The sequence below is a fragment of the Chinchilla lanigera genome, unplaced genomic scaffold, assembly GCF_000276665.1.
Source record: "Chinchilla lanigera isolate Chin_1 unplaced genomic scaffold, ChiLan1.0 scaffold00004, whole genome shotgun sequence".
NCBI lineage: Eukaryota > Metazoa > Chordata > Mammalia > Rodentia > Chinchillidae > Chinchilla > Chinchilla lanigera.
This window is the reverse complement of record NW_004955405.1, coordinates 27942620-27967930: the sequence shown is the minus strand read 5'-3', so window position 1 is coordinate 27967930 and position 25311 is coordinate 27942620. Positions and strand designations below refer to the sequence as shown.

The 25311-nt window shown below is 33.4% G+C and overlaps 1 long non-coding RNA gene across 3 annotated transcripts in view; it reads right to left on the bottom strand.

Annotated features, from left to right (window-relative positions):
• The window catches only part of LOC102017090, a 33273-nt gene extending 18448 nt beyond the window's left edge, over positions 1 to 14825 (bottom strand). For all 3 annotated transcript variants that reach the window (XR_259399.2, XR_001236097.1, XR_001236099.1), the window contains exons 1-3: positions 14744 to 14825; positions 13186 to 13315; positions 9208 to 9355 (exon numbers count right to left, since the gene is read on the bottom strand). This is a non-coding gene — a long non-coding RNA (uncharacterized LOC102017090). The remainder of the gene's footprint in view (positions 1 to 9207; positions 9356 to 13185; positions 13316 to 14743) is intronic.
• Between the last annotated feature and the right edge of the window lie 10486 nt (positions 14826 to 25311).

Below are 25311 nucleotides of genomic sequence, written 5' to 3'. Positions count from 1 at the left end.
TCTCTACAACACTTCTTCCAACTATTGGTTCTGTTGAACATGCTTATCCAACTTTGGTGCCTTCCTTTCTACCAAAAAATATTGGTCGTACTCTAACCTCTGCACGGACGTTCATTAGCACATGTTTGCTGTATGTATGACTCCATTCCTTACCGGGAGCTGGGGCGTGGACATAATTCATCTTAACTCTCTTTTCATCTCCTACCCGTCCCCACGTCACTCCCCCTCCCTCCATTTCTTTGTTTCTTTCCTTTTGGCAAAAGACGTATCGCCCTATTTCTTATCATTTATCTTTCATTTTTCTCTTCATTTATATATTTCTCATAGAAAAGAAAACATGTACTATTTAAACTTATATTTCTGATTTATTTCACTTAACATGAGCATTCAGGTACACCCATTTTTCTACAAATGGCTCCAGTTTATCCTTTATGGCAGAGTAGTACTCCCATTCATCAGTCTGTTGAAGGTTCTATAAATTTATAGACCTACTTGAGTTTGTCTAATATTAAATGTTACTTTTCTCTTCTCATTTTGTGATGACTTCTTAAAGCAAAAGAAACACCAGCAACAAAACATAGCTACCTGAAACACTGAAACTAATAAGGAACTATATTTCAGGCACCTTGTTTTATTTATGGCTTTTGTCATCCTGCAACAGAAACTCCTCTTTTTGCAGGTGAAGCTAGAGGACTCTTGACCGAACCTGTTGGACTGAGCCAAATGTACATCTCCTCCTTTAAGTCATGTGTATCTTTGTATCTATTGTTAGCCATTAAACAAATAACAAAAACATATTATGATTAACTCGATGATGATAAATATGAAAATAATCAGATGAAAAATTCCTAGAAAATGATAGTTTTCTCACTTACAAATAATAACGGGCAGATTGCATATTTGTACATTTAAGGTTAGTGCTCCTGGTGAGAGATGATAAAAACTTGACTCAGAAGGGATTAGTGAAGATGATGGGAAAAGTTAGAATTTTTTATGTATTTTGAAGGCAGAACCCATGGCATTTTCACACAGTGCTGATATGTGCTGTGGATAAATTCATTACAGATTTGACAGGATAAAACTCCTCTAGAGAAAAATGTGTTTTAAATAAACCCTAAAATAATATTTATGGCTAAAGTTCCAAAATAGCAAAGCTACAATAATAGTTTTACATGAAGAATGATATACTACATTATGTCTAAAGACAACAGAAATAATACTGTAGGGATATAAAATAAGTATAATTGAAATATTTATTTAATTTGGTGTAATTGTATGAAAAATGAAAGACTATCAAAATGACTGTGAATATTTACTATATGTATATAATATGGTAATTAAAATATTTAATTAATATTTAAATATTTAAAACAGTCACAATAAATGTATAAGTTATAACTAAAGTTAGAGTTAGTGAATGGAATGATAGAGCTGAAGGAATTGCCATGAATGCAGAACAGTAACACTAATATTAACATGAAAGAATAAAGAGTAAATAGAAAGAACATATAGAAGAAACATTTGAAAAGATGCCTGAGAATATTTCAGGATTTTAACAAGCATTCTTATTGTCAAGAAGTCTCAAGAATGGCAAGCACGATAAATGCAAAATAAATCTATATCTACATACATCTTAGTCAGACTGCAGAATCCCAGTGGTGTAGGAAAAAAACAAATTTTAATCACCTGGGCAAAGCAGGCCAGAATGAACTCGATTAGCAGCAATCCTTTGACAATAGGAAGAATGAAATGGCAAATAATACCAAATGCTCACCTCGAGCTGCATGTCTAGTGAAAATTTCAGGAGGACCTTGGTGTGATAATGAAATTTCAAAACCAAAAAACAAGTAGGAAAAGAAATGTATTGCTAACAAAACACTAGAAAAGGAAACTTGTACATGATGTATTTTGGGAACGGGGGATGTGTTCCATAATGCAGATCCAAGATAAAAAGAGTGAAAGAACAGATTGTACTTGGATAAATCTAAACACTGAGTATATAAAACACTAACAAGACCAGTAATAGTAACATGTAATTTGTGGAGGTGGAATAAGAAAAATATAAAGGTGAATAAAATGCTGAATTTTATCCGTATGTAAATTAAGAGATCATTGAGAAGTTTATATACCTTTAAAGTTCTTTTGGTTTGGAAGGAAAAGTTAAAACTAAAGATCAATTTTTTATATTAAGTTTAACTATAAAAATATCCATCATTACCACTAAAAGGATTATTCTTGCACATATGAAAACAGAAGAAAAGGGAAGATATTGTCTAAAAAGTAATGAAGTAAGATTTCCCCTCAAGATGTTAGAAAAAAATACAACAAATATCAAGTTGAAATAATGAAATAACATTTTCAACAGAACAAAATGGAAAACAAGAATACAACAAAGAGGTACAGCAAAGAGTTTCAACAAAACCAAAAATTGGCCCCTTAAGGAAATAAATAAACACAGTAAAAACTAATTAAAAACTTAAAATCACCCTAAATTTTAAGAAGTGAATAAACTTTTGGGAATGGTATAAATAATGCACTAGATTTTACTAGCTAATATTTATATTCTTTCAATCCTTTTTTAAAGAGGGAAGTGTTTAATAACTGTTTATACTCAATAAAATATTTATTTGCTAGCTATAGACTATTATACTAAAAGAAAAAAGAAAGGAAAGGAAAGGAAAGGAAAGAAAGAAAGAAAGAAAGAAAGAAAGAAAGAAAGAAAGAAAGAAAGAAAGAAAGAAGAAAGAAAGAAAGAAAAAAGAAAGAGGTATCTTTAATTTATTGAGCCTAAATTGTCTGAAGGTAAATATATCACTTAAATTTTCTTAATTGGTCAAAATTCCATATGAATAAACTTTTGCTGAGTGTAGCAGATACAGCTAACCCTTTAAATAATCTTCTGTTACTTCAAAATGTAAGGATAAAACAAGAATGATGTCATAACTGAGCATGTGCATTGGCACATCATAAAGGATGCTGGCTTTGGGAATTGTTCTTGATTGAAAAAACATTTAAGTTACATGCATATAAATGTATTTTAATATGTGCATGCAGATGTATATATTTGTATATTTAAGATCAGTGATCCCGGTGAGGGAGGATACATATATGTGTGTGTGTGTGTGTGTATGTGTATATATATATATTTATTTATGAATGTATCTACTAAATTAGAGGTTTATTCACACCAGCAATAAGTATTATATATTACCCTGTATTCTGTGAGAACATTGGCACACTTTCTAATGCATTTCATTTAATTAAATTTGGAATTTTCAAGGGGAAAATGTTCTAATAGATTTCTTAATTCCACCTTAATTTCACCTATGGAGAACATGGCCATTTGCAGGCTTAGAGTTCAGCACAGCCGTAAAACCGAGCACTTACACACACCATTAAAGGAAGGTGGGGAATGTCGCACATTTTTTGTGCGATGGAGTCGCAATATTCTTGTCTCTGTGCTAATGCAGTTTGTGGGTTTGAGTAGCATAGTTTTCTGAAGCGGGGAGTCTTGTGTATGTGAACTCGTTGGTCCTGTGTATTCATTTTACTTAGAATTTTTTTTTTCTGCACCACAAGGCAAAGAACATATTAGGTAGTATTTGGACAGTTGGACTTTTCTTATATATTTTATTAAAATCTATATCGTATGTATAAGGAGGGAGCGAAATTGAAAAAGAAGAGCCTGAAGATGTGTAAGCTCCCAGCTGTTAATATTTGAGGGATGTTTTGATGCTATTGAAATATCATTTCCTTTCTGGCTAATTTCTTTAAAAGTTACATTTTTGTTACAGTGAGTCAAAACTAGCTAGATTCTACACAAAGACAAAACAAGAGAGGACAAACTACGAGATCTTCCGTAACCCTAAAAATATGAGGTTCCATCACCATTTCATTCCATGAACAGTATGTTGTTTCTTCCCATGCATGGGAGATACAAGGCAGATGATCTCTGGAAAGTTTTACTGCTCTGAGATGCTTGTTTGTTTCTTTGTTGTTAAGCTTTTTCTTAGAGCTGAAATGTTGACATATTAGAAAAAGTGATAAAGAGCTATATAACCATGTTTTGTGGCAAGCAGCAGTACTAAAATTTCAATATGAAAGAATGTTGCTTTTATATTTCATATTTGATTTACTCAAAATAAATGAGTTTTCAAGACTGTGTATTAAGCAGACTTCAATTAAATAAGCTAGCAAAATCAGGCATTCATCTCCTAAATCGAAACATTTCTCACATGATAAAAAAAATGAACATACTCATTTTCTTTTCCTATATCAGAAGCAAATTACAATATAGGAATATGAAATCATGGAAATGTGTTGCATACGTAAGTTCAGCAGAGATTTCGCTTACATATTTACTAAACAGAGTTCTTTCAGTCTGTAAGCACAGTGGATATCACGATATAGCCATGACCCAGAAATGAGGAGTTGAGTTTTAAATGCCTCCAGCTGTCCCTAAGTAATGCCCACCTCTCACCTTGACTTCTCAAAATAAGCGTAAAACCAAAGGGTGCCATCAGGGTTAAAAATATAATCATGGCATTATTAAATGGTGCTGGAGGAAAATCTAATCTGAATGGCATTTACCTTAAAAAGTTGGGAAAATCAAATTGGTATATATGTATATATTTTTTTTCCTTCTCTCAGAAAGATGTCAAGTATTATATATGAAGAAAATTATAATTGTTACCATAAATCTATCATATTAAAAAAAATCAAGATTTTGAGTTCTAAGGGTTGAGGATATAGCTCAGCAGCATAAGTTCTTGCCTGGCAAGCCTGAGGTCATGAGTTCAATTCCCGGTACCAAAAAAAAAAAAAAGATTTTGAGTTCTAGCTGCTTCCACAGAAAAGACTTTCCTATGACTGATTAATTTGATAGCTGAAGTCAGGTTTAAGACAAACTAGGTTTAAAACTTGTCTTAAATATTATTATTATTTTTGGGAGGAGGGACCAGAAATTAAACTCAGGACCTTGAGCTTACCAGGCAGGAACTGGTGCCATTGAGCTATATCCCTGATCCTAAAACTTGTTTTAAATATTATGATGTAACTTTTCTCCACAAATTATAAAAGTAATGTTCTGAGTCATATGTAATACGGGTAGTCTGCAAGTAAATGAAATGTGCTTTGACCTAGTAGTGCATAGGATATTTCATAGCTTCTAATTGAGTTGTACTAATCTGATAGACACTAAACACATGTGGATATTTACATTTTAACTATTGACTATGAACCTCAATTTAAATATTCACCTCCTCATTTTCTCATATTTCAAGTATTCATTAGCCACATGTGACTAGGAGTTCTTGTACTGGACAGGGAAGATATAGAACATTTCTGTTGTGTCAGAAGATTTTATTGGATAAGGCCACAAATATAGTGCTGGACTAGATTTGGGGGATGGGCACTCGGAACATCCGGAAGTGCTAAAATGGCAGAATTATTTAACCTGAAGAAAGCAAAGAGCCCTGGCCTCCTGATGGCCTTTGGGTGACAGAAGGGACACAAAGAGAGGCAGGCAGCCATCTGTTTTCTATATACTGGTCAGAGAGAGGAAGAGCCGATTTAAAATATTGGGAGTGGTTTAGGATTAAGCCTAAAATATAAGGGTTATTAAACCAGTGGATGGCTGACAGGAATTTTCCCTTTCCGGACTTTCTGTTAGAAAGCTGCATACCTAATGACAATAATTATCACTGATAGTAGACCAGATTCCTTAGCATGTTTCTAGATTCAGAGGTATTAGGTTCAATTAATCAATCAGTCAATATTTATTGTGTGGTCACTACCCGAGGGAGGGGATTCAGAGGAGCAATGACCAGGAGTTATATGATTACAGCTCGATCAGTATTACATTCCAGGAGTACGGAGAGGTAGTTAACACAGAAAGAAATAAATGGAAGTGGAGAACCTAATATCTGCTGGGCAAGGGGTTTGCTAATGTCGAATTAGATTCAAGGAGCCATGGAAAGTATTGGACATCTGCAGGCATCCCGTTACTCCTATGGGAAAAAATGTCCCACAGTTCATAAGTCAAGAAATAAAAGAGTCAAGAAAATATGGTGTCTTTATACAAGTCTAAAAAAGAAGAAAATAGTTTCAGTTCAGCATAACTAGATTCTCTCCAAAGCTGCCAAACTTAGCGTCAAATAATATCATCTTATTGACCACGGGCATCCTGTCCTAGCGTGTAGGTGTGCTACTGCTTTGTTTGATTGGACTTCGCCGTCCAGAAATGTAATAAAATACAAATAATTTACTTATCTTTATTTCCCCCGGCATCACAGTGCTTTCCATGACTCAGTGAGTCTAATTTGATATAAATAATTCCCTTACCTAGCAAATTTCAAGTTCTCCATTTGCCTACTCCCTTTATCTATCTCTCGCGGATCTATCTCCAAACTCAGGTAAAGTTGAACAGTATTTATATATGTCCCTCAAGCCTTTAATAGTGGAATGTGGCAGTTAGAAAAGAAACAAAAATACATTTCAGAGAAGAACTAACCTTTCAATCCAATAAAGGGAGAACAAGAGTGATCAAAGTAGGCAGAACGGAATATTTGGGAAGGAATGCAGGTGATCAGACATGGATTTAGATTAAGAAAACTCAAAGGCAGCACTTGTGACGGCCAATGTGAAGTGTGGGTTTCTATGGTGAGTGAATCTCATGGAGCAATGCCTGTGGTAAAACCACTCGGTGCTGTGGTGCACGGTTTGATCCACAAGCAGTAGAGAGTGAAGGTTGGTGAGCAGATCTTCAGGACAAGTCCTTCTTGAAGACTGAGCGGCTGGTGTTACACAGGAAGTGGGGCAACTGTGGCATCAGAAATAATAAAAATAGACTAAGAAATTGGAGATCTTGGGAAAGAATGGATGGGTTGTAATAGTTCCCTGTTTGTCACATGGAAAATACACGGCCCTAGCCAGTGTTTGGTTTTATCCCTAAGTTCTTATATACTTGTCACTTAAACAATTATTGATAACTTTCCTTTTTTCCTTTAAACACTGTTAGCATGAGTGCCTATAATGAGCTTTGTGCATGTGTAAATTAATCACTGAAAATAGGAGTTAATTAATTTAAAGAGACAGGTTTAAATGATGACTTGGTCAATGCTATTCTGAAATTTTCTGTAAATCTGTGCAATATATTTTTAAAAGGAACTTTTACCTATTTTTAAAGGTGCATTAGAAGAAATATATTGTCAATTACTTTTCATGATTCCTGTTAAAAAAATTCATTCATTCATTCATTCGTTCCACAAACATTCTTCTCAGTATTATGTGCTAGGCACTGTACCACATACTGAGATAATCAGAAGCTAAGATGGTCTAGTAGAGTTTGGTTATATAGTGAAGTCATTAAGTTTAAAACAATTCAGAGGAATAAAATCTCAGGTGGTATAATGCATTACTGTACTCTTATACTAACAAGGACTCTCTGATGGACTATTCACAATTTATTTTATCTTCAGGGTTTCAGGTTCCTATTAATAATCCTTCAAGAGTCAGTGCAAAACTATTCAAGAAATTATTTCCAAATGAATCAAAGTCTTCAAGAAACCAGACCTTAATAACAGGCAAACACATTCTCCCAAGGAACTTTGGAGTCCTTTGTTAAAAAAGAATTTAATTTCTGTGTTTTGTAGGGAAGATGGAAAATGAAACACTTAGTAATTAAGTGCCTCATATGTCCTAATAATTGTCCTAGGCAATTAAAAATAAGTATGCAATTTAATCTTCATGATAATTTCAGAATCTTTATCCCTCTTTCCACAGAAAAGTGACGGAGGCATGTTGCAGGTTGCCTAGTTTCACTGAGCTCCTGCAAGACCTTGTCATATGTTAACAAAGCGTAATTCTTCATTCTGTCATACTCAGAAGCAGATTTAGGGTATATCAATGATTGAATGACTCAAAATAAATTTCTGGGTCCTAATGTGCATTTTGCTTTATAGTGTCTTCATATGTATGTTCTCCTGTGGTCCTTCTAAGGACTCTCGTTCTTGGCATTGATGTAGATAAAAAGATTTCAGAAAGAATAACAAATTAGAATCCTTTTGATGGTCTCTCAGTAGGAATTAGTTTAACATATTTAGGTTTATGTCAGATGCAGACAGATGAAACAAGAATTGAAGAACTTAAAGAAACAGTATTATGCTGTACTTCTAAAAAGATTTCTGTAAGATATTCTAGACCAGTTGGTTACTTTCAAGAATTAAGCACAAGAAAAGATTACTTAAATAATTGTCTACATGTCTCAATTTCCCCCTAATTAATTAGGTAATTATTCAGGTGTATAAGGTCTCTCCTGCATCTGACTCAGTAATGACAGAATTTATAGGGAAGATTTTCCTTTCACAAACAGATATATATGCTGAATATCAGGAACATTATAGTGATCCATTAATCTAATTTCCTAACATGTGGACAGCCATCCCAGGAGTAAGGATTCTGATTTCAGCTGAGCTACAAATTCAACCATATTAATATTGAAAACAAACCCTTTTTAGTTTGAAATATTTTTAAACACTACATCAAAATACAAAAAATAAAATTATGTGTACCTGTCACCAAGGTTTCCATATCGGCATTATTTTGCATAATCATTATAAAATAAACAATAATACTGAGAGGAAACAAGCACACTGTTAGTGACTAACTTGCATCCTCCACATTTTTATCTATTCAGTTTTTAATTTTATCCACAGAAATTTATTCTTCTACTCATTTATTAATTGATGATTTTTTTGTGGTGTTTTAACTTATACTTCTGCTGAGTTTTATAAGGTTGCTGTATAAAGAAGCTAATTATTACTATTTACAGGTACAAACTGGAAGTAGAGTAGAAGATGGCTTTCTGGAGAATAGAGAAATTTAGGTAAATTATTTTGAGGGATAAAAAATACAGACATTTGCCCATTTGTGAACATATATAATACATACATTTTCTTCTTTGAATTGTCTTGCTCTAATCAAAAGAGGAAAAATAAAACTAGAAGGATGAAAATACAATTTACACTGACTATGCTACAGTTTACTAAACCGAATAAAATATATTAAAATATAAGTATGAATCTATGATTCTGAAATATTATTATAAAATTTTAACATCTGTGAAACAAAGAGGACGGAAAAATATCAAACAGAACTTTGTATTTGTTCCATGAAAAGCAAACCAGCAATTATACTTGATTTACTCACCATAATTTGGAGTTAGCTCTGCTTTTTGGAGAAGAATGTGATTTGTAGTGAGTTATTCTTTATAATGAAATCTTGTGACATGAAAGAAGTAGACAGACATCTGACCTCTCAAGTTCTTCCTCAAAAATAATAATTCAGTGGATGTGCTCTGAAAAGAGTGGAAAGATTAAACTTAAAATCCAAGCAGATCTACCTTTCATTCTTGCACTCAAGTTTCCCCTCTAAATTATAAATAATGACATCAACCTCATCAGTCTGTTTTGAGATGGAAATTAGTTAATGCAAAAAATGCCTGAGAATTAATACAGTATCTTTCCAGAATCATTACTTTTTTGATAATTGTATTATAATGGAAACAAATTAGTATTGTATTAAAAAATACTTTTCCAAATTCATATAATTGTATAGGAAGAAGTTATCCAAATAAGAAGAAAAATGGGCACATTTGTCAACCTGAGCTTCAATTTATAATACAACTGATAAACTTCAAAACTTTGGTATTTCTGCTGTCTCTTGAGGAAGCTTTATTGCATTAATTCATACTTTTTCAACATGATTGATACTTTTTATCTAGAATGGGACACATTTATTTCTAAGCATCCCAGTCCACTAGAATGTATACTGAATTATCACTAAAAGTTATACTTTTTTTGTTGCTGTTGTTAGTTTGGTTTTTTTTTTCCGGTATGGAGAATCTAACTTGCAACCTTGCTCTTGCCAGGCAGGCGCTGTGCTGTTGAGCTAAATCCCTAGCCCATCACCAAAAATTATAGTGGAGGACCTTATGTATTTTGTGATACTCTCCAAATATTCTTCAGTCTAAAGGGTGAATCCCTCTTCAGTCTTAAATATTTTGCTGAGATTGATGATTTATACTTTTACAGAAATGTTGTAGAGGGAGTTAGATTTCAAGAAAATGTTTTGTTTATGGAAAAGGAAAAACACTAAGGCAGTCTTGTACAAAGGAATGCTGCATGGAATCTTTCACAGTTGGGCTAATAGAATTGTTGTTATGATTCTAACAAAAACAAATGGGCAAATTTTAATGTAGCAGGCTTTACAATCCATCCTGAAGAGAATTCATTCCTCAGGGAGATGAAGAATTAAAAGACCATCTTCTCCAGTCTCCCACATTGTAATCAATATTCAAATAAGTGTTTCTGGAGAAGTATTTCAATCCTATATTTCAGGCAAAGAAAATTTATGTCAGAGTTCTGTCAATGTCTTTAGGATTTTAAGACAAAAAATTTAGGTTGCTTGCATAATATTTCATGCTTTACTTTCTACTTTCTCATCTACAAGAACTTCCTTAATGTTTCTTTTTCAGTTCATTGAGATTTTGGAATTTCAGTCCTGACTGTCATGTTCTTTTCACTTTTGTCAGTTATTATAGTAGTAATGTGAATGCCAATAAACATGTAGCTCCAGAACCAAATTTTCATGAATCTTTATTAGAGTCTATATTTTCCTCTGTTGTAGAGAAGAAACCATCTGAAATACACACTTTGATTGCAACTGGTTTATGTGTAAACCAGTGAGAGAAAGAGACAAAAATTCAAACAGCATTTATTTCTAATTCTGTGTTTTTAGTAGACTAATTGCTTAACTAGGAAGATGCAAACAAGAATTTTACAAAGACAATGGAACTTCTGAAGAAAGTGTAAGTGACAATCAATGGAATAAAAGTTTAGGGCACCTTTTATTTCTAGTTGCAGTAGGTGTGATCTTGGCTAAGTTTCTTATTTACCCTGTGTCTGTATTATGCAATTGGAGCTAAAAAATTATTTACAGTACTAAAGTTTATAATATTGTGTAATGTTTCAAGATACATGTAAATCATTAAATGTTTTCCATATGAAAGGGAAAAGAGAAAAGAAAATGAATACTAATTTTTGCTGTATATTGGTTTTTATCCTCATTGGCAAGTAGATAATACATTAAATTATTTTAAAAATCTATTAAAGAACACATAAATGGAAAATTGAAGGAATGCCATTCAAAACCAGGAATTCATTCCTGAATACATTCTTCATTCGCTCTATAAAGGAAGTGATTTTCCAATAGAAATTCAAGTGCCTTCCTGTGTCTTTATCTGTGTTCCACGGATATGGTTGAGTAATCAGGATTGAAGTCTATTTGGCATACCTCTTACAGACTAATTAATGGTTATAGAGATTTTAAATTTCTTATGAATTTTAGACTAGCTTGGTAATGAGACTTTTACCACATATTTCTCTGAAATAATAACTTTACTTTTTGAAACAATCTAATGATATAAATTGCATAATCTATACCACAGTTATACGATAAAATTATACCAGAGTTGATAGTTTTGATGTAGTATTTACATCCAAATATCCTAATCTTACTTGATAGCAAGATCCTATGTACTCAAATAATGAGAAAACTGAAAAAGTAGACCTCTTCTAAAATACGATATTTTTAAAATTTTTAGAAATTATATAGTTAATTGGAGATCAAGGAAGTAGGTGTAGATTAAACATATTGTTTAGAAAATTGCTTTATTTGTTCTGAAAGGAATATGAATTCATTATAACTCTGGAATAGAGGTTATTAAATCAAGGAAGGGAAGATTCTTTCAGAAATGTTTCTGATCAAAGCTGCTTTTTTTTGCATTGTGTCATTTCTTTTCTCTGTATTCTAATCCTTGTTAGGAAGTTTCTTTAGGGCATGCCTCATGCTCTGAAGTACTTAACATTCCACACCATTTTCTTACAACTTGCTTTTCACTTCCTGTACTGGGTAAGCCAGTGAATTTGACCTTTGTTCTGTGGAGAATGTACTTCAAGACAAAGCAAGAATTATAAAGCCTCATCACCTTTTATACATTGTAAAAATAACATTTTTAAAACATTATGAGCAAGCATATAATTGAGTAAAATAAAATATATAGTAAAGTACATAGCATAACTCCCCATATGCTTCCTAGTAGATATATTTTCAGGTTATTTTACAGTGAATGCCTTATGCATTCTTTATATTACTACAAAGACAGCAATAATTTGCATTCTTATTGTTCTATACACCCTTCTAATCATCTACATTATTTTTCAGAAAGCAAGAACAATTAAGCAACAGAGTACATTACTGTGTACTGCTAACATATTTTATTTTGAAGCAAACAGTGTAAGCATTACATGTATGCATTTAAATCTCCTAATTAAAAATAGCATTGTCATTTTTATAATAAATATCTTGTGTTCATTTGAAATATCCTATGAAAGTATCCATTCTATCTACACCTATATAACAACATTTTCAGCCATTTATTTTCTTCCACAGATACTCAGTAAAAACAGAACATAAAAACAAATAAGAAACTAAAACTGAGAAATAAGAAGAAACAATTTAGAGATCATTTACTAGTTTTATTATAACTGTAAAAGATTAACGTTCAAATTTGTCATTGGCATGTAGTCCAATTTTTTTTTTACTTTACTTGAACTTAACAAAATTGAACTTAACAAAATTTTTACAAACTTTAATATTCCATTCATTCAACAAACTTACCCATTTATTAATATTGAATACTATGATAGCTGTTAGAGACACAAAATGAGTAAGACATAGACAGATTTATCCTCAAGGCAATGTACAAATAAAGACATAATTAATCAAGACATATTTTCTGTCACTGGAGTAAGTTCATGATTCTGCAGCAGCACAGAAGAAGGACAAATTATCTCAGTTCGCATAATGGAGGGTATAAAATGGGAGTATAAGAAGAAATTCACCCAGCAGTGAAGAATTGCACTGAATGAAAAAAACACTCTGAGGCTTTAACAGTTTCTCTAGGTGTATATCCATTCCTCTTTCAGACTGAGTTAATAGATGTGCTTCAGAAAGTAGAACCAACCTCACACTGTATAGCAGAGACCCACGGTGTCAGCATGACTTAACTGCAAGAAGTAGAAGTTAATGATGGTACCATCCGAACCTTGGCCCAAGAAAGCTTACATGCACATCCATTCCGCTGCAGCTCCCCATCAATTCCTTGCTCGATGACTTGTCCAGCAGTGTCTACAGAAAATTTAGTCATTTCCAAATTGAATATGACTATGTCAATCTTCCCATGTGAGTTTTACAACTGTAATTCAAAAAATATTGGTGCTAATCAGTTGTCTTGATTATTGGAAAAAATAATTAATTGAGTTTATGAAGTCTGTCTCCCACCTTAATAGCTAAATTTGATTGAACAAGCCAAATGATTATGTGGTAATCAGCCAACATCATGGCCATTACTATAATTCAAAATGCTCAGTTTTCACAGTTTAATTTGGTCATGTCACAGTGACAGCCATGAAATGAAAATCAGTTATAAAAATAAAAGATAATGTAAAATATATTTCAGTTTAATCAGTTAAATTAAATTTTATTGTATGGAATGGACTAGGCTGAGGAAACGAAAGCAATAAGCTGTGATTTTGGAAAGTGTAAATTTAGCTCACTATATTTCAGAGCTGTCTGTTTTGGTAATTGGATTGTTCTTCCTGCAAAAGAAAAAGATAATAATTTGCTTAAATTTGATTATTTTGGAATACATTGGGGGCAATTTTATGAGTACCAAAACGTAATTTGTTTTCCCCTATGGAGAAAAAAAATGCTCTCATTACAAAGAACTTAGAGTTCACTAGGAGAAAAAATATAATTGAATAGTTAAACCAATTTTTAGAAGACAATCATTTATGGTTATATAAATAAAGCAGATAGCAGAAGGTGACTGCTATATAAATCCTACAAATCGAATGTATTAAGGATTCAAGGTATATATGGAATTCCAGAATTCCCCATGTATAAAATCAAACACCATGTATTCGATCTCAAAGTGGAGAACTCACGCCCCCAAATTATTCAATTACCACTTACCAGTGTAATCTGATTAATTAGGCATCACACAGAAGAAAAATATTAGTTTGCTGTCAATTTCAGCAGAATATAGCAGCATAGTATCTATCCACAAATGGGGATGAGGAAGAGGGTAAGCTCTGTAGCCGACTAATTACACTACCATCCACCTAAAATTCTACAGATTGGTGGTTGCCCTGCTTTAGCATCTGTCTCTAAATCTTTTCAATAGAATATTAATAGTAATTGTACTAAAATGAGAGACAAGATGTCTTGTTCAAGTAAGTCAAGGTAAGTTGTTGTAGAACAACATTTTTTACACCTAACCTTTGTTCCTGGTCTGATGTAGTGATATAGTGATACATGGACACTGAGTAATGTTCTTATATAACTAGATAAATCTGAAAGACAACCAGAGGTAAACTATTTTCTAAAACAGTATAACATAACGAAGATCTCCCTTTCAAGGACAGTGTGCATACTATTAACCAATGAGGTGCACTCAGAATCCACTAGACCCAACTAACTTACTTGTTCCAGTACAGCTAAGATTGAGATTCTTGGTGCTGCTGCTCTTGCAAGGTATCAAACTACTTTGAGATAGACTTTGTGAGCAGGCATGTTAGTCTATTTTTTATTGCTCTAATGATACCTGACGCTGAGTACTTACAAAGAAATGAGAACTATTTAGCTCCATGTTTTCCAGTCCACAAGTTTAAGCAGCAGTGCACAGGCTTTGCTCAGCCTCCTCGACTGTGTTACCTTGTGGAAGATGACATCACAATGGCAGAAGCAGGACAGCAAGAGGTTACTTTGTGGACAGAAGCCACTACTTCTAGAGTCCCTTGAGGGTTATGTTAATCACCTCCTGGGGCAAACCCTAAGTGATTTAGGGACTTACCACTAGGATCTATCTCCTTAAGATTCCAACACCTCCTGGTTTTTGTTACAGTAAGGATCAAGATTTCAGCACCTAAACCTTGAAAATAGACTGCATCAAAACCTTAGAAGTGGTTTCAAGAGAATGTAGGCAATGGGAAATACATAAAATTATATACCCAAGTTTTTAAATAAAATATATATGAGGAATAGAGGCTGAGCAGTCCTACCCAAGAGCATATACAGAAACATCTTGGTGTTCTTATTCTAGTGATAACCACTATTAATTTACATATATTTCTAATTTTGTCTTTGGTTTGGGGACACTTATTTTACAGTAAAATTTTTGGCAGGAATGAATGTGAATTGCACAAAAGTCAATATCTGGTGACAGATCTGTCTTCATTTGTCTAGGCTGTTGTTAACATGTAACATTCACAGAATGTTTGTTTATATTTACCATATTTATAGTAGCTTCCTGATAATACCGAGACACAAAGATCGGAAATCACTACAAATCTCAGCATCTATTTCAGAAGTTGGAGGCTATTTTAAGAACCCAGACAATTTTTGCATATACACTTACAATTTACTTTGTAAAATTGACTTTGCATTTAGATTAAATTGCTTGCTTTCAATTACTAGTTTTGTTGTGCATATATGAAAAAGGAAAAAAGCTGTTTTATTAATAGATTAATTTCATGAATACTTAAGTAATACAAATGTCTTGTTAGTTTCATCACCTACTTCAATTAGAGTAACAAAGAAAACATTACAATTCTAATAAATATTGTATGTTTTATTTACTTTCTGCAATTTACACAGGGTTTTAGGAAATTTATTAGGTTAAAGGTGAAATATCTGATATTATTACTTTTTCTTTCTTTCTTTCTTTATTTTAAAGTGAATAGTAAAAACAGAGAACATCAGCAAAATATAAACAAAACAAAGCAAAGACATTAAAAATGATGTGAGGTTTCAAACCAAATGATAGGAATTAACAGTGGTTGCTATATTACATATGTTATCTTCAACGAAGTTGCTCAGATTACCAGATGTAAGAATGGAAGATTGATCAAACCATTAAAGAGAATAAGAAAATAATGTACAATCAATGTTCAAATTTGAAGATACTTTTTGAGGGGATAATAGAAATACAGTTTTAGTAAAATATAATGTAAAGACAAAAGTAGAACCTTACTAACTAAAAAACATCTAAAAAATGCAAAAATACTTGGAATTGGTTTTCATGAAACCTAACCACTAATTGTGCAGAAACTGGCTACCATATTAAATTAAGAGAAATAGAATGTGAAGTGTCAAAATACACAACTATATTTACATATGTAGTGAACCTTTTGTTATGAAGCTGATGTTAAATATAAAAGCATACGTCAGAATCCCATTGCGTTTCCTGACTTAGCTTCCTTTTATCAATTAATTTAAACATGTGAACGTTTGAATTCTCTGTTCCAAATCAACTTACATATATAATTGCTTTTACTACATTGCATATAAACTCCCAAATTCCTTTGTATTTTGTATTTAAAATTATTGAAATCCTTAACAAAAGTATCTAACAAATAGATCATCAAATGACTTTAGAACTTTTATTAAATCAAAGTTCTCATTAAAATAAGAAATGTAAGCAGGAAAACATTAAAATTTATCCCCACAAAGGCAGGAGAGGAACTAACCAAATTAGACAGTAAGAGATTACAGATTTTAGGGTACAATTTTGTAAATACAGTGTAAACTATTTGCATTGATAGGAGTCTCTTTAGATTCCATTCCTAGTTTTCATTTGATAAGCTTAGATTCTGTCAGATAAAGAAATGAAATTAAGGGGCTGAGGAGGTAGCTCAGTGATAGAGCAACTGCCTTGCATGCGCAAAGCCCTGGGTTCAAATCCCAGCCCTGAAAAAAAAAAAAAGAAATTAAGAAACCCTACAATTTCACAGCACTTATGTTTGGCAAAGCACATTAAACAAAACTAGGGTCATTCTCTCATTAATTGTATTTTGTCAAAATATTTAAAAAGTTAGTGAACTAAAAAAAAAAAGAACACACGCAAACTCATAACCTAAAATATTTATACACTGAATTTAAGATTCAAAAAGTAAAACTTTAGAACTTTTCAAAATTTACTATGATCTTTTTACATAATACAATCCTCTGAAGGTGTCAATTTTGTTAAAGAAGTCAGTGAGTTCTAGTTTAGATAACAAAAATGTATGATCACTGTATTTTGAACTTTTGAGCACAGTTAGACATCTGGGTAATCCAGTTTTTCTACAGGCACCAATGAAAGTTACACTGGTGGGTGTTTCCATGGAAGACATATAAAAACATGCAACAATATACAACATAGCAATCATTGGTGAATTCATACTATCTTGTCCATTGAAACTCTGTGTCATTGGTTTTTTTCCCCGGTATCAGGAATCGAACTCACGACCTTGCACTTGCCAGGCAGGCGCTGTGATGCTGAGCTAAATCCCCAGCCCCCAAAACTCTGTATCATTTCTCAATTTTTTTGTTTTTATTTTTTATTTTCTTTAGTGGTTTGATCAATATTGCATTCTTACATCTGGTAATCTGAGCAACCTCACTGAAGATAACACTATATAATATACAACCACTGATAAGTCCTATCATTTTGTTCTGAAAACCTGTATCATTTTTATTGTTTTTGCTTTATTTTGTTTTTGTCTATGTTGTTGGTACTTTGGTATGTTTTTATTATTATTGTCTTTAAAATGAAAACCTACACTATTTTTAATTTCATCTGGTTTTTAAGTCACATGCAAAGAGAAAAGTACACGTTATATGAATACAGCTCAATATTGATCTTACATGCAAACAAGAGTTTTAATAATCTTGAAGAAAAGAACAATATCAGTGTAACCTCAGTAAAATAGTTTGATTTCTACTTGATTATAGACTACATTTTTGGGACATGGTGAATTATAAAAAAATTATTCATACAAATAAACTGTTTCCAAAATACTAATAATAATTTCACTTCAACTGCCAAGTTTAGGTGAAACAATTAGTGATCCCAAACCCTTCTCAAGTAATCTGAGAAAAAGTAGTTACTTGTATAAAACACATATCAATGTAGACGAAATACTGAATGCCTGATGACCAACTAATTGGGCATTAGAGAGACATTTTTTCTTTCATCTTCTCTGAGTAGCAGGGCACGTCACGGAAATGGGAGTGCTTGTTTGACTGTTGCATTTTAGTTTTACATTTCCATGTAGATATCCTTTAAAAAATGAAGTTACTTGTTTGAAATCATATGTACTCATTGGAGGCCTAGAGAAGAAACCTGTTTTCTATACACATATGTCTAAGAGTCATGTTAGAAGCATAATAGAGGTCAACAAGAAACTACCAGGATCTGGGGCTGGGGATTTAGCTCAGCGGCACAGCACTTGCCTGGCAACCACAAGATCTTGAGTTCGATTGCCGGTATCGGAAAAAAAACAAAACAAAACAAAAAAAAAGAAACTACCAGGATCTGATTAACGTTAGGGAGTATTCAGATAATCTAAAATTTCTTAGCTACTATTTTGTATTCCTGAACCACTGTATACTTAGTAATATTCTATTTCTAAATTTTTTAATTTCAACCTTTATATTATTGATTTTAGTTTCCTGACACATGCACAGAAATAATGAAGCGATAAGCTTCTAGCACATCAAACAAAAAAGATTCAGCTTTGATACATAATAAAAGCAATGTCAACAGCAGCAACAAAAGCAGTAATTGTACCAAAATGCTTATTGGTGGTTTATAATCAATGTGTTGGACCTGATGTTATACTGTTAATTAACTCTTTTTCCTCTAGCAAAATCTGAGATGTGAAGAGGTTAGGAACTTGTATAACATTACACAGCAGGTAACTGGGGAATCCAGAACAGGACACAAGACTATCTAATTTAAATGTGTCTTATGTCACCCACTCCTCTGGTTCTGATTAGAATCAAGAAGGATATTTAAGAAAACATAATAGAATGAATACGGGTAATTTGATAGTGTGGTTTTCCTTCTCCAGTAATCTTGCGTTCTGCAAAGTGCCTGTTGAGCAAGACGTGTCCATAAGCAAAGCGTCCTAAACTCCAATAGAGAACACATCCCTCTTGCTTGCTATGAGGGAACTGGATGTGCAGCGTTCCTTACTAAGCTACCAACAAATCCCAGTGCTGTTTGACGATGCATTCTGCTTTCCCGGCCTTCCAGTAAAAGGTCTTGTAAACTTCAGTTCTCTTCCGAGTAGCGCGCATTTTTATTCCTGGGGCACATTTCTCACTGTCTTCTCCTCACCGCCCACAGCAAGGTCAAATTTCTCTCTAACCTACTGCTGTGCTTTTGCTGCTGCCTACAACATTTCACTCAGTCCTCCTACCTGCTTTGCTAATGTCTCCTTTCATTTTAAACATTGCATTTTCCACCTACACGCACAGAGGATTGAAGATCTCCTTTGAGAATTCTAGCTATTCCTATATAAATAGATATATTTTTTCAAGACCAACTTTCTAAAACACGAAAAGTTTGCTTTTTCAATAAAGTACAAGTGCATATATTCCCCGATAGGCGAGTATGAAAAGAGTACTGCCTAGTGAATCCTACCAATACATTATGAATTATAAATCACATGATTTAACTATGGTTCCTTTTCATGCTGTACAATTAAGAGTAATAATTCTGTTACCATAGTTTTGTATTAGATGTTTTCATACTCACTGGAGATTTTGCATTATTATCTCATTAAAAATCTTGACTTTGGTTGTTGATATGTCATTCTATATTATTTTAGAATTTAAAATATATTTTTGGTACAAATACAAAGACATAGTTGATGAAATGTACTTTATTACTTAGTAAATTTATGCATGGATGCATTCAGGCAAATATTCATTGGCATCTACTCTATACCAGACACCACAGTTTGGGCAAGGGACAGAGTGGTCTAGAAGATGCTGAAAGTCCAAGCTTAGGAGGCCTGTGATCTAACAAGATAGAAAAGAAAATTATCTCAGTGGTATTAAGATTATTTTAGTGAATGATCAGTGGTTCAAGGAGAGAAATAAAAGGGAGTATGGTATGTAAGAGTAGTACTTGAAATTACATCAATAAATCTTTAGCTTATAAAAGAAGTTTCATACCTATAAAATAGAGGAACTGGACTATGCACAGTTCATAATATGGGGATAACTGACTCCTAGAAAACTGAGCAAATTTCATGAAGTTTGCAAATTTAGATGAAAAAAATATTTATTTTTAAAAATCCTTTAAAGATTTAGGGGCTAGGATTTAGCTCAGCAGCACAGTGCCTGCCTGGCAAGCATGAGGTCGTGAGTTTGATTCCCAGTACCAGAAAAAAAAAAAAAAAAACTTTAGTAGTTTCTTCAGTTATGATCAAATTTTTGTACCATAAGCACTACCTGTGAATGTTTTACCGATAGAAATCTCATATATATTGTATTTTGCTTTGTTTTGATTTTTGTTTTTGTTTGTTTGTTTCTGTGGTACCAGGGATCAAACTCATGACCTTGCCTTGCCAGGCAGGCGCTTAGGCCACTGAGCTATATCCCCAGCCCCTATATTTGTATTTTGTTGCAGCTATTACACAGAACTGAAGTTATTTACTCCAATTGCTATTGAGAAATTACAGCAATCATTAAATTCACAGCTAGATTTTGCTATTAAATGCATTTATAGAAAAGCATATATTTAGCTACATCAAAAGTATTTTTTAATACCATGATGTCATTTCAATATTGCTTACATCCTGTGAAATTCTATGTGGTATTTTTCATGAAACAAAAGATTGGATGTAATAAGAGGTAACAATGTGACAGAAATATATGAATATAAAAGATAATATGAGTATTCCATTTTAACATTTTAGTCTGTAAGGCTGGGGACTCTACAAAAAGTGATATTTGAACTGACAGCCAGAGTGTAGAGGAGTGAATTATATGCAACATGAGTGAAGAGAATCTAGGGCCTAGCGACAACTTGACCAAAAATCTGTAAACTGAAAGAACTTGATGGCCATTTACAGGAGGGTGAATAAACAGCGCTATATACTTTTTCTAAGTACGCTTAGCTACATCAGTACAGGAACTGAACTGGTAGACTGATGAATTTTAAACGTGGCTGAGTTTTACCCACAGGAGTTTGATAAGCCAGAAGCACAGTGGTGAGCCTTTATAACAGTGGTTCATAATGATGATCACCATGGAAATAAAGCAAAGTATGGAGAGGTAAGAATATTGAAAGTAAAGATATGGAGGGTGGAAAATAGGATGATGATAAAAGAATGAGATCATAGGTTCTAGTGAGATCTGAGGGTCACTGAAGATGAACATTAGAAAGAATATCTAGGAAGCTTATTGCAAAAGAGCCAGCAAGAAAGAACAAAGGATACTGAGAGGCAGATACATATATGATACACAATATTTTAGAGTTAGTATTGATACAATACTGGAGAAAACCTCAGTGAGGTGAATTAGCTCCAAAAGGTAGGTTATATTGCTACATCACTCCCTTTACTGAAAGTAAGATGTTTGCTCCTCCATTGACAGACATAGAATGTTTGTTTTTGGAGAACAGAAAGTGTTTAACATATGTCTACTCAAGATTTATTATGACTACCAGTTTCCAAATGGATGCAACTTTTGAAATTGGGAAGACAAGAGTGGGGAACAGACTTGGGGTTGTTTCTTAAATATTGATATGAAGCAATAAATATTATCATCTTTGTTATCAACAACAATACTTGTGTAATTCTCCCAATAGTCATACCATACTGGCTACCACAAGAATAAAAGATGGTTGTGATAAATGATTCCTTCTACTGTTAAGAACTAGATGAGATTTCAGCAAGTGTACTAAAAATGGGAGCAAATTTCTCTCCCACAAAACTGAACATTTAAATAAAATGCATAAATACCTTCAGTACTATATCTTGATTGAAAGCTGCTTTGAAATTTCAGTTCCATTCCCAGCTAAACTGTCAATCAAGTGTGAAGCAAAAATCAACACTTTTCCAGAACAAAGACACAGAAATGTGCACTCTTATTGAAAATTATTATTTGCAGGTATACTTGAGTTTCTTGAATAATTTAAGAAATCAGGTAGTGGATAGAAAGGGGAAGAAGCATGAATTAATATGTTTTATGTACATGTACCACCTCTTCATGATGAATATAGTTATTATGTGCTGCAAACATGCACTAATAAATAATTTTTTAAAAAAACAGTAAACTATGGAAAGGCCACAAATTCACTTACAGAAAATCTCTGAACTTCTGCCTTATGAGGAAGGTCCACCCAATACTGTCCTCCTAAAAAATAAAATTACTTAGCGGTAGGTCAACTTAGTGATACATTGAAGATAGTTGTTTCTGTCAATATCAGTGTTATGGTTTGTGTCTGGGTGTCCCCCAAAAGCCTCATGTGGCCATGGGGCAGGCTTTTAGAGTTTGATTATGGGTGTAAGAGCTACACCCACCCTGGGGTGGATAGTTTGAATATGTAAGGGAGAGGAAGAGGGTGCTTGAGGCCATTCTGCCCTGGTGTGTGCTTGTTGCTTTGCTGTGTTCTGCTGCCATAGCTCTCTGCCATGTGCCACTCTGCCTTATAATCTGCCAAGTAAGGACTGAAACTTCCACAAACTGTAAGTGAAATAAACCTTTCCTTCCTCAATTTTGGGCATCAGGTATTTTGTCCCAGCAACGAGAAAAAAGTAACCAAGACAATCAGCAATCAAGAAACAACAAAATCAAAGGCAATTAGAAATTCCAAGAAAAAAAAAAACCACTGGTGTACTAGAAATTCATAATCTAAACAAAAGACAAAGAAAACATAATATTATTTTGGACAAATTCATTAGACATAAGAAGGGTAATCCAATCTTTCCCTCAGTGCTAGTTCTTGAACACCTGATCTCACATGTGCTAGGCAACAGCTGCACCACTGAGCTGTATCACCAAACCAGTTTAATTGGTCTTGATAGTTAAAGCACTTTACAAGTAACAGAAATTTACTGATATAAGACTCCTTTTTTCCACAGATGATTTTCTTTGTTATTCTTTCCATATCTTTACTTTCTTTTGGTATTTTCTCTTTTCCCTTATTTTGATTGCATAAATACCTTCTTGCCTCTTCCTTTCCTTTTTTTATTGGCTCTTCCTTTCCTTTCTTTACTTTCCTTATTGCCTCTTCCTTTCCTTTCTTTACTTTCCTTTTAATTATTTTGTTACTTTAAAGTTAAAGAAAGAAAACACATTAACAAACAGACCTAAACAAAACAACACACAAACAATAGAAGCAATACAGAATATCAGACAAGGTGATAGGATATTAACAATAATTATTGTGTAACATATTTTTATCTTTAAATTGGTTACTCAGTTAAACAGTCATGTAAGAATGATCAAACAGTGAAACATTAAGTGTTCCTTTCAATAAAGCTCTTATTTTTCTGCTTATATCCACTCACACTAATTGAGATGTTATTTATAAATTTTATGCTGCGTATAACTGATACTGAAAAAGCTGGTTTCTTCATATTCAATAGTAAACTTATCCCCAGGCACAGTATACCTATCACGCTAAATTGGAAGCTCTTAAAGCACAGATATTCTGCCTTTTCTTATTTAAAAACTAGGAGAAGCGCCTGCCCTGAAGTGCAGTAGCCACTGAACAAAAATGTTTCTTGATAGGAAAGAATATATCTAATATTCACTTGGATAATTCAGGGCAGGGGAAACAGAAGGAAATATAAGGAAATAACTAGTTGTACCATTTTTTTTTGGTGAGAAAAATAAGAATTAGGATAACTGTAAAAATGATGAATAAATAGGACACTGACTCTCTTCTCTTAGAACTTACAGGTCAACCAGTGGAGGCTATAAATATTGAAAAAATAAAATGTGAGAGGGTTTTTAATGTTGATAACAAGCAAAATGTAACTGCAAAAACTGCACAAAACAGTCAAAGTTTAGTTCACCTGAGAAAGGCTGAGGAGGCTACAGAGGATGAGAAGGGGATACATGTAGTTGGTCTTGAAGAAAAGTCTTTAAGATGTTGGGAATGGAATGTCACAAAGCGAGCTGCCTGTCAAAGATAATGTCAGAGGAAAATAGCACAGCCTATAAACTATGGTCTGGAAAAGGGGCTGGGCACCAGATTAGAGAGGCTGAGTTAGAATGAGCCGCTGAAATGCACCATGGAGTGCCTTTTGACTTTACCTGTACCTCATTAACTTTCCCTTTGCTGGAATGCAATACCTGACACCTGCAATGTAAAGGAGGAGAGGTTTAATTTTGCTCAGGATTCAGAGACTTCAGTTCATGGTTGAATGGCTCCAATGTGGACACATCATGGAGGAAAGGCGAGGCTGAGCAAAGCTTCTCAGATCCTGGCAACAGAGAAGCAGAGTAGAACACTGCCAGAGAGGGAGAGGGAGGGACCAGACATAGATCCCAAATCCATGGCTCCACAACATATCCAGACACACCTGATGTGTGCTCCATCAACCTCCTGGGTGGATCCCCAAGCCAATCAAATTAGAACTCCAGGGCTCAGGATTTAGCTTAGCGGCAAAGCGCCTGCCTGGCAAGCACAAGGTCGTGAGTTCGGTTCCCGGTACCTGAGAAAAACCAAAAAAATAAAATAAATAAATAAAAGCTAAATTAGAACTCCACCTTACAGGTCACAGTATCTTTTGCACAATTACAGTTTGCTAAAATACGTGAACTTGGGGCAGGGGATATACCTCAGTGGCACAAGCACCTGCCTGGCAAGCACAAGGTCTGGAGTCGGATTCCTGGAAAAAAAAAAGAAAGAAAGAAAAAGAAAACAATAGAGAATCTGAAATATGTGAACTTAAATATTGTCCTAGATATTACTGAAGAAGGGAAACTTGACAAATGAAGTTTGGAATAAGGCTAACAATAAAGGAAAGACATTAAGCAATCGTGAAAAAAGAGCTCAGTGTCTCTGAATGATCTGTCACAGAGTGACAGAGCTCTGCATAAGAAAAAATACTTTCCTTCCCACAAAACACAAACACTACACATGTATAATCAAAAACAATTGTTTAAAAATGCTAGCCAGAAATAGTGGTGCATGATTCTAATTCAAGCATTCTGGTAGGTTGAGGCAGAAAGATCACAAATTTATGCCCAGACTGGACAACTTGTAGAGGCACTTACTCAAAAGTAAAAATTAAAACAAAGAGAGAGAGGAAAGAAAGAAAGAAAGAAAGAAAGAAAGAAAGAAAGAAAGAAAGAAAGAAAGAAAGAAAGAAAAGAAAGAAAGAAAGAAAGAAAGAAAGA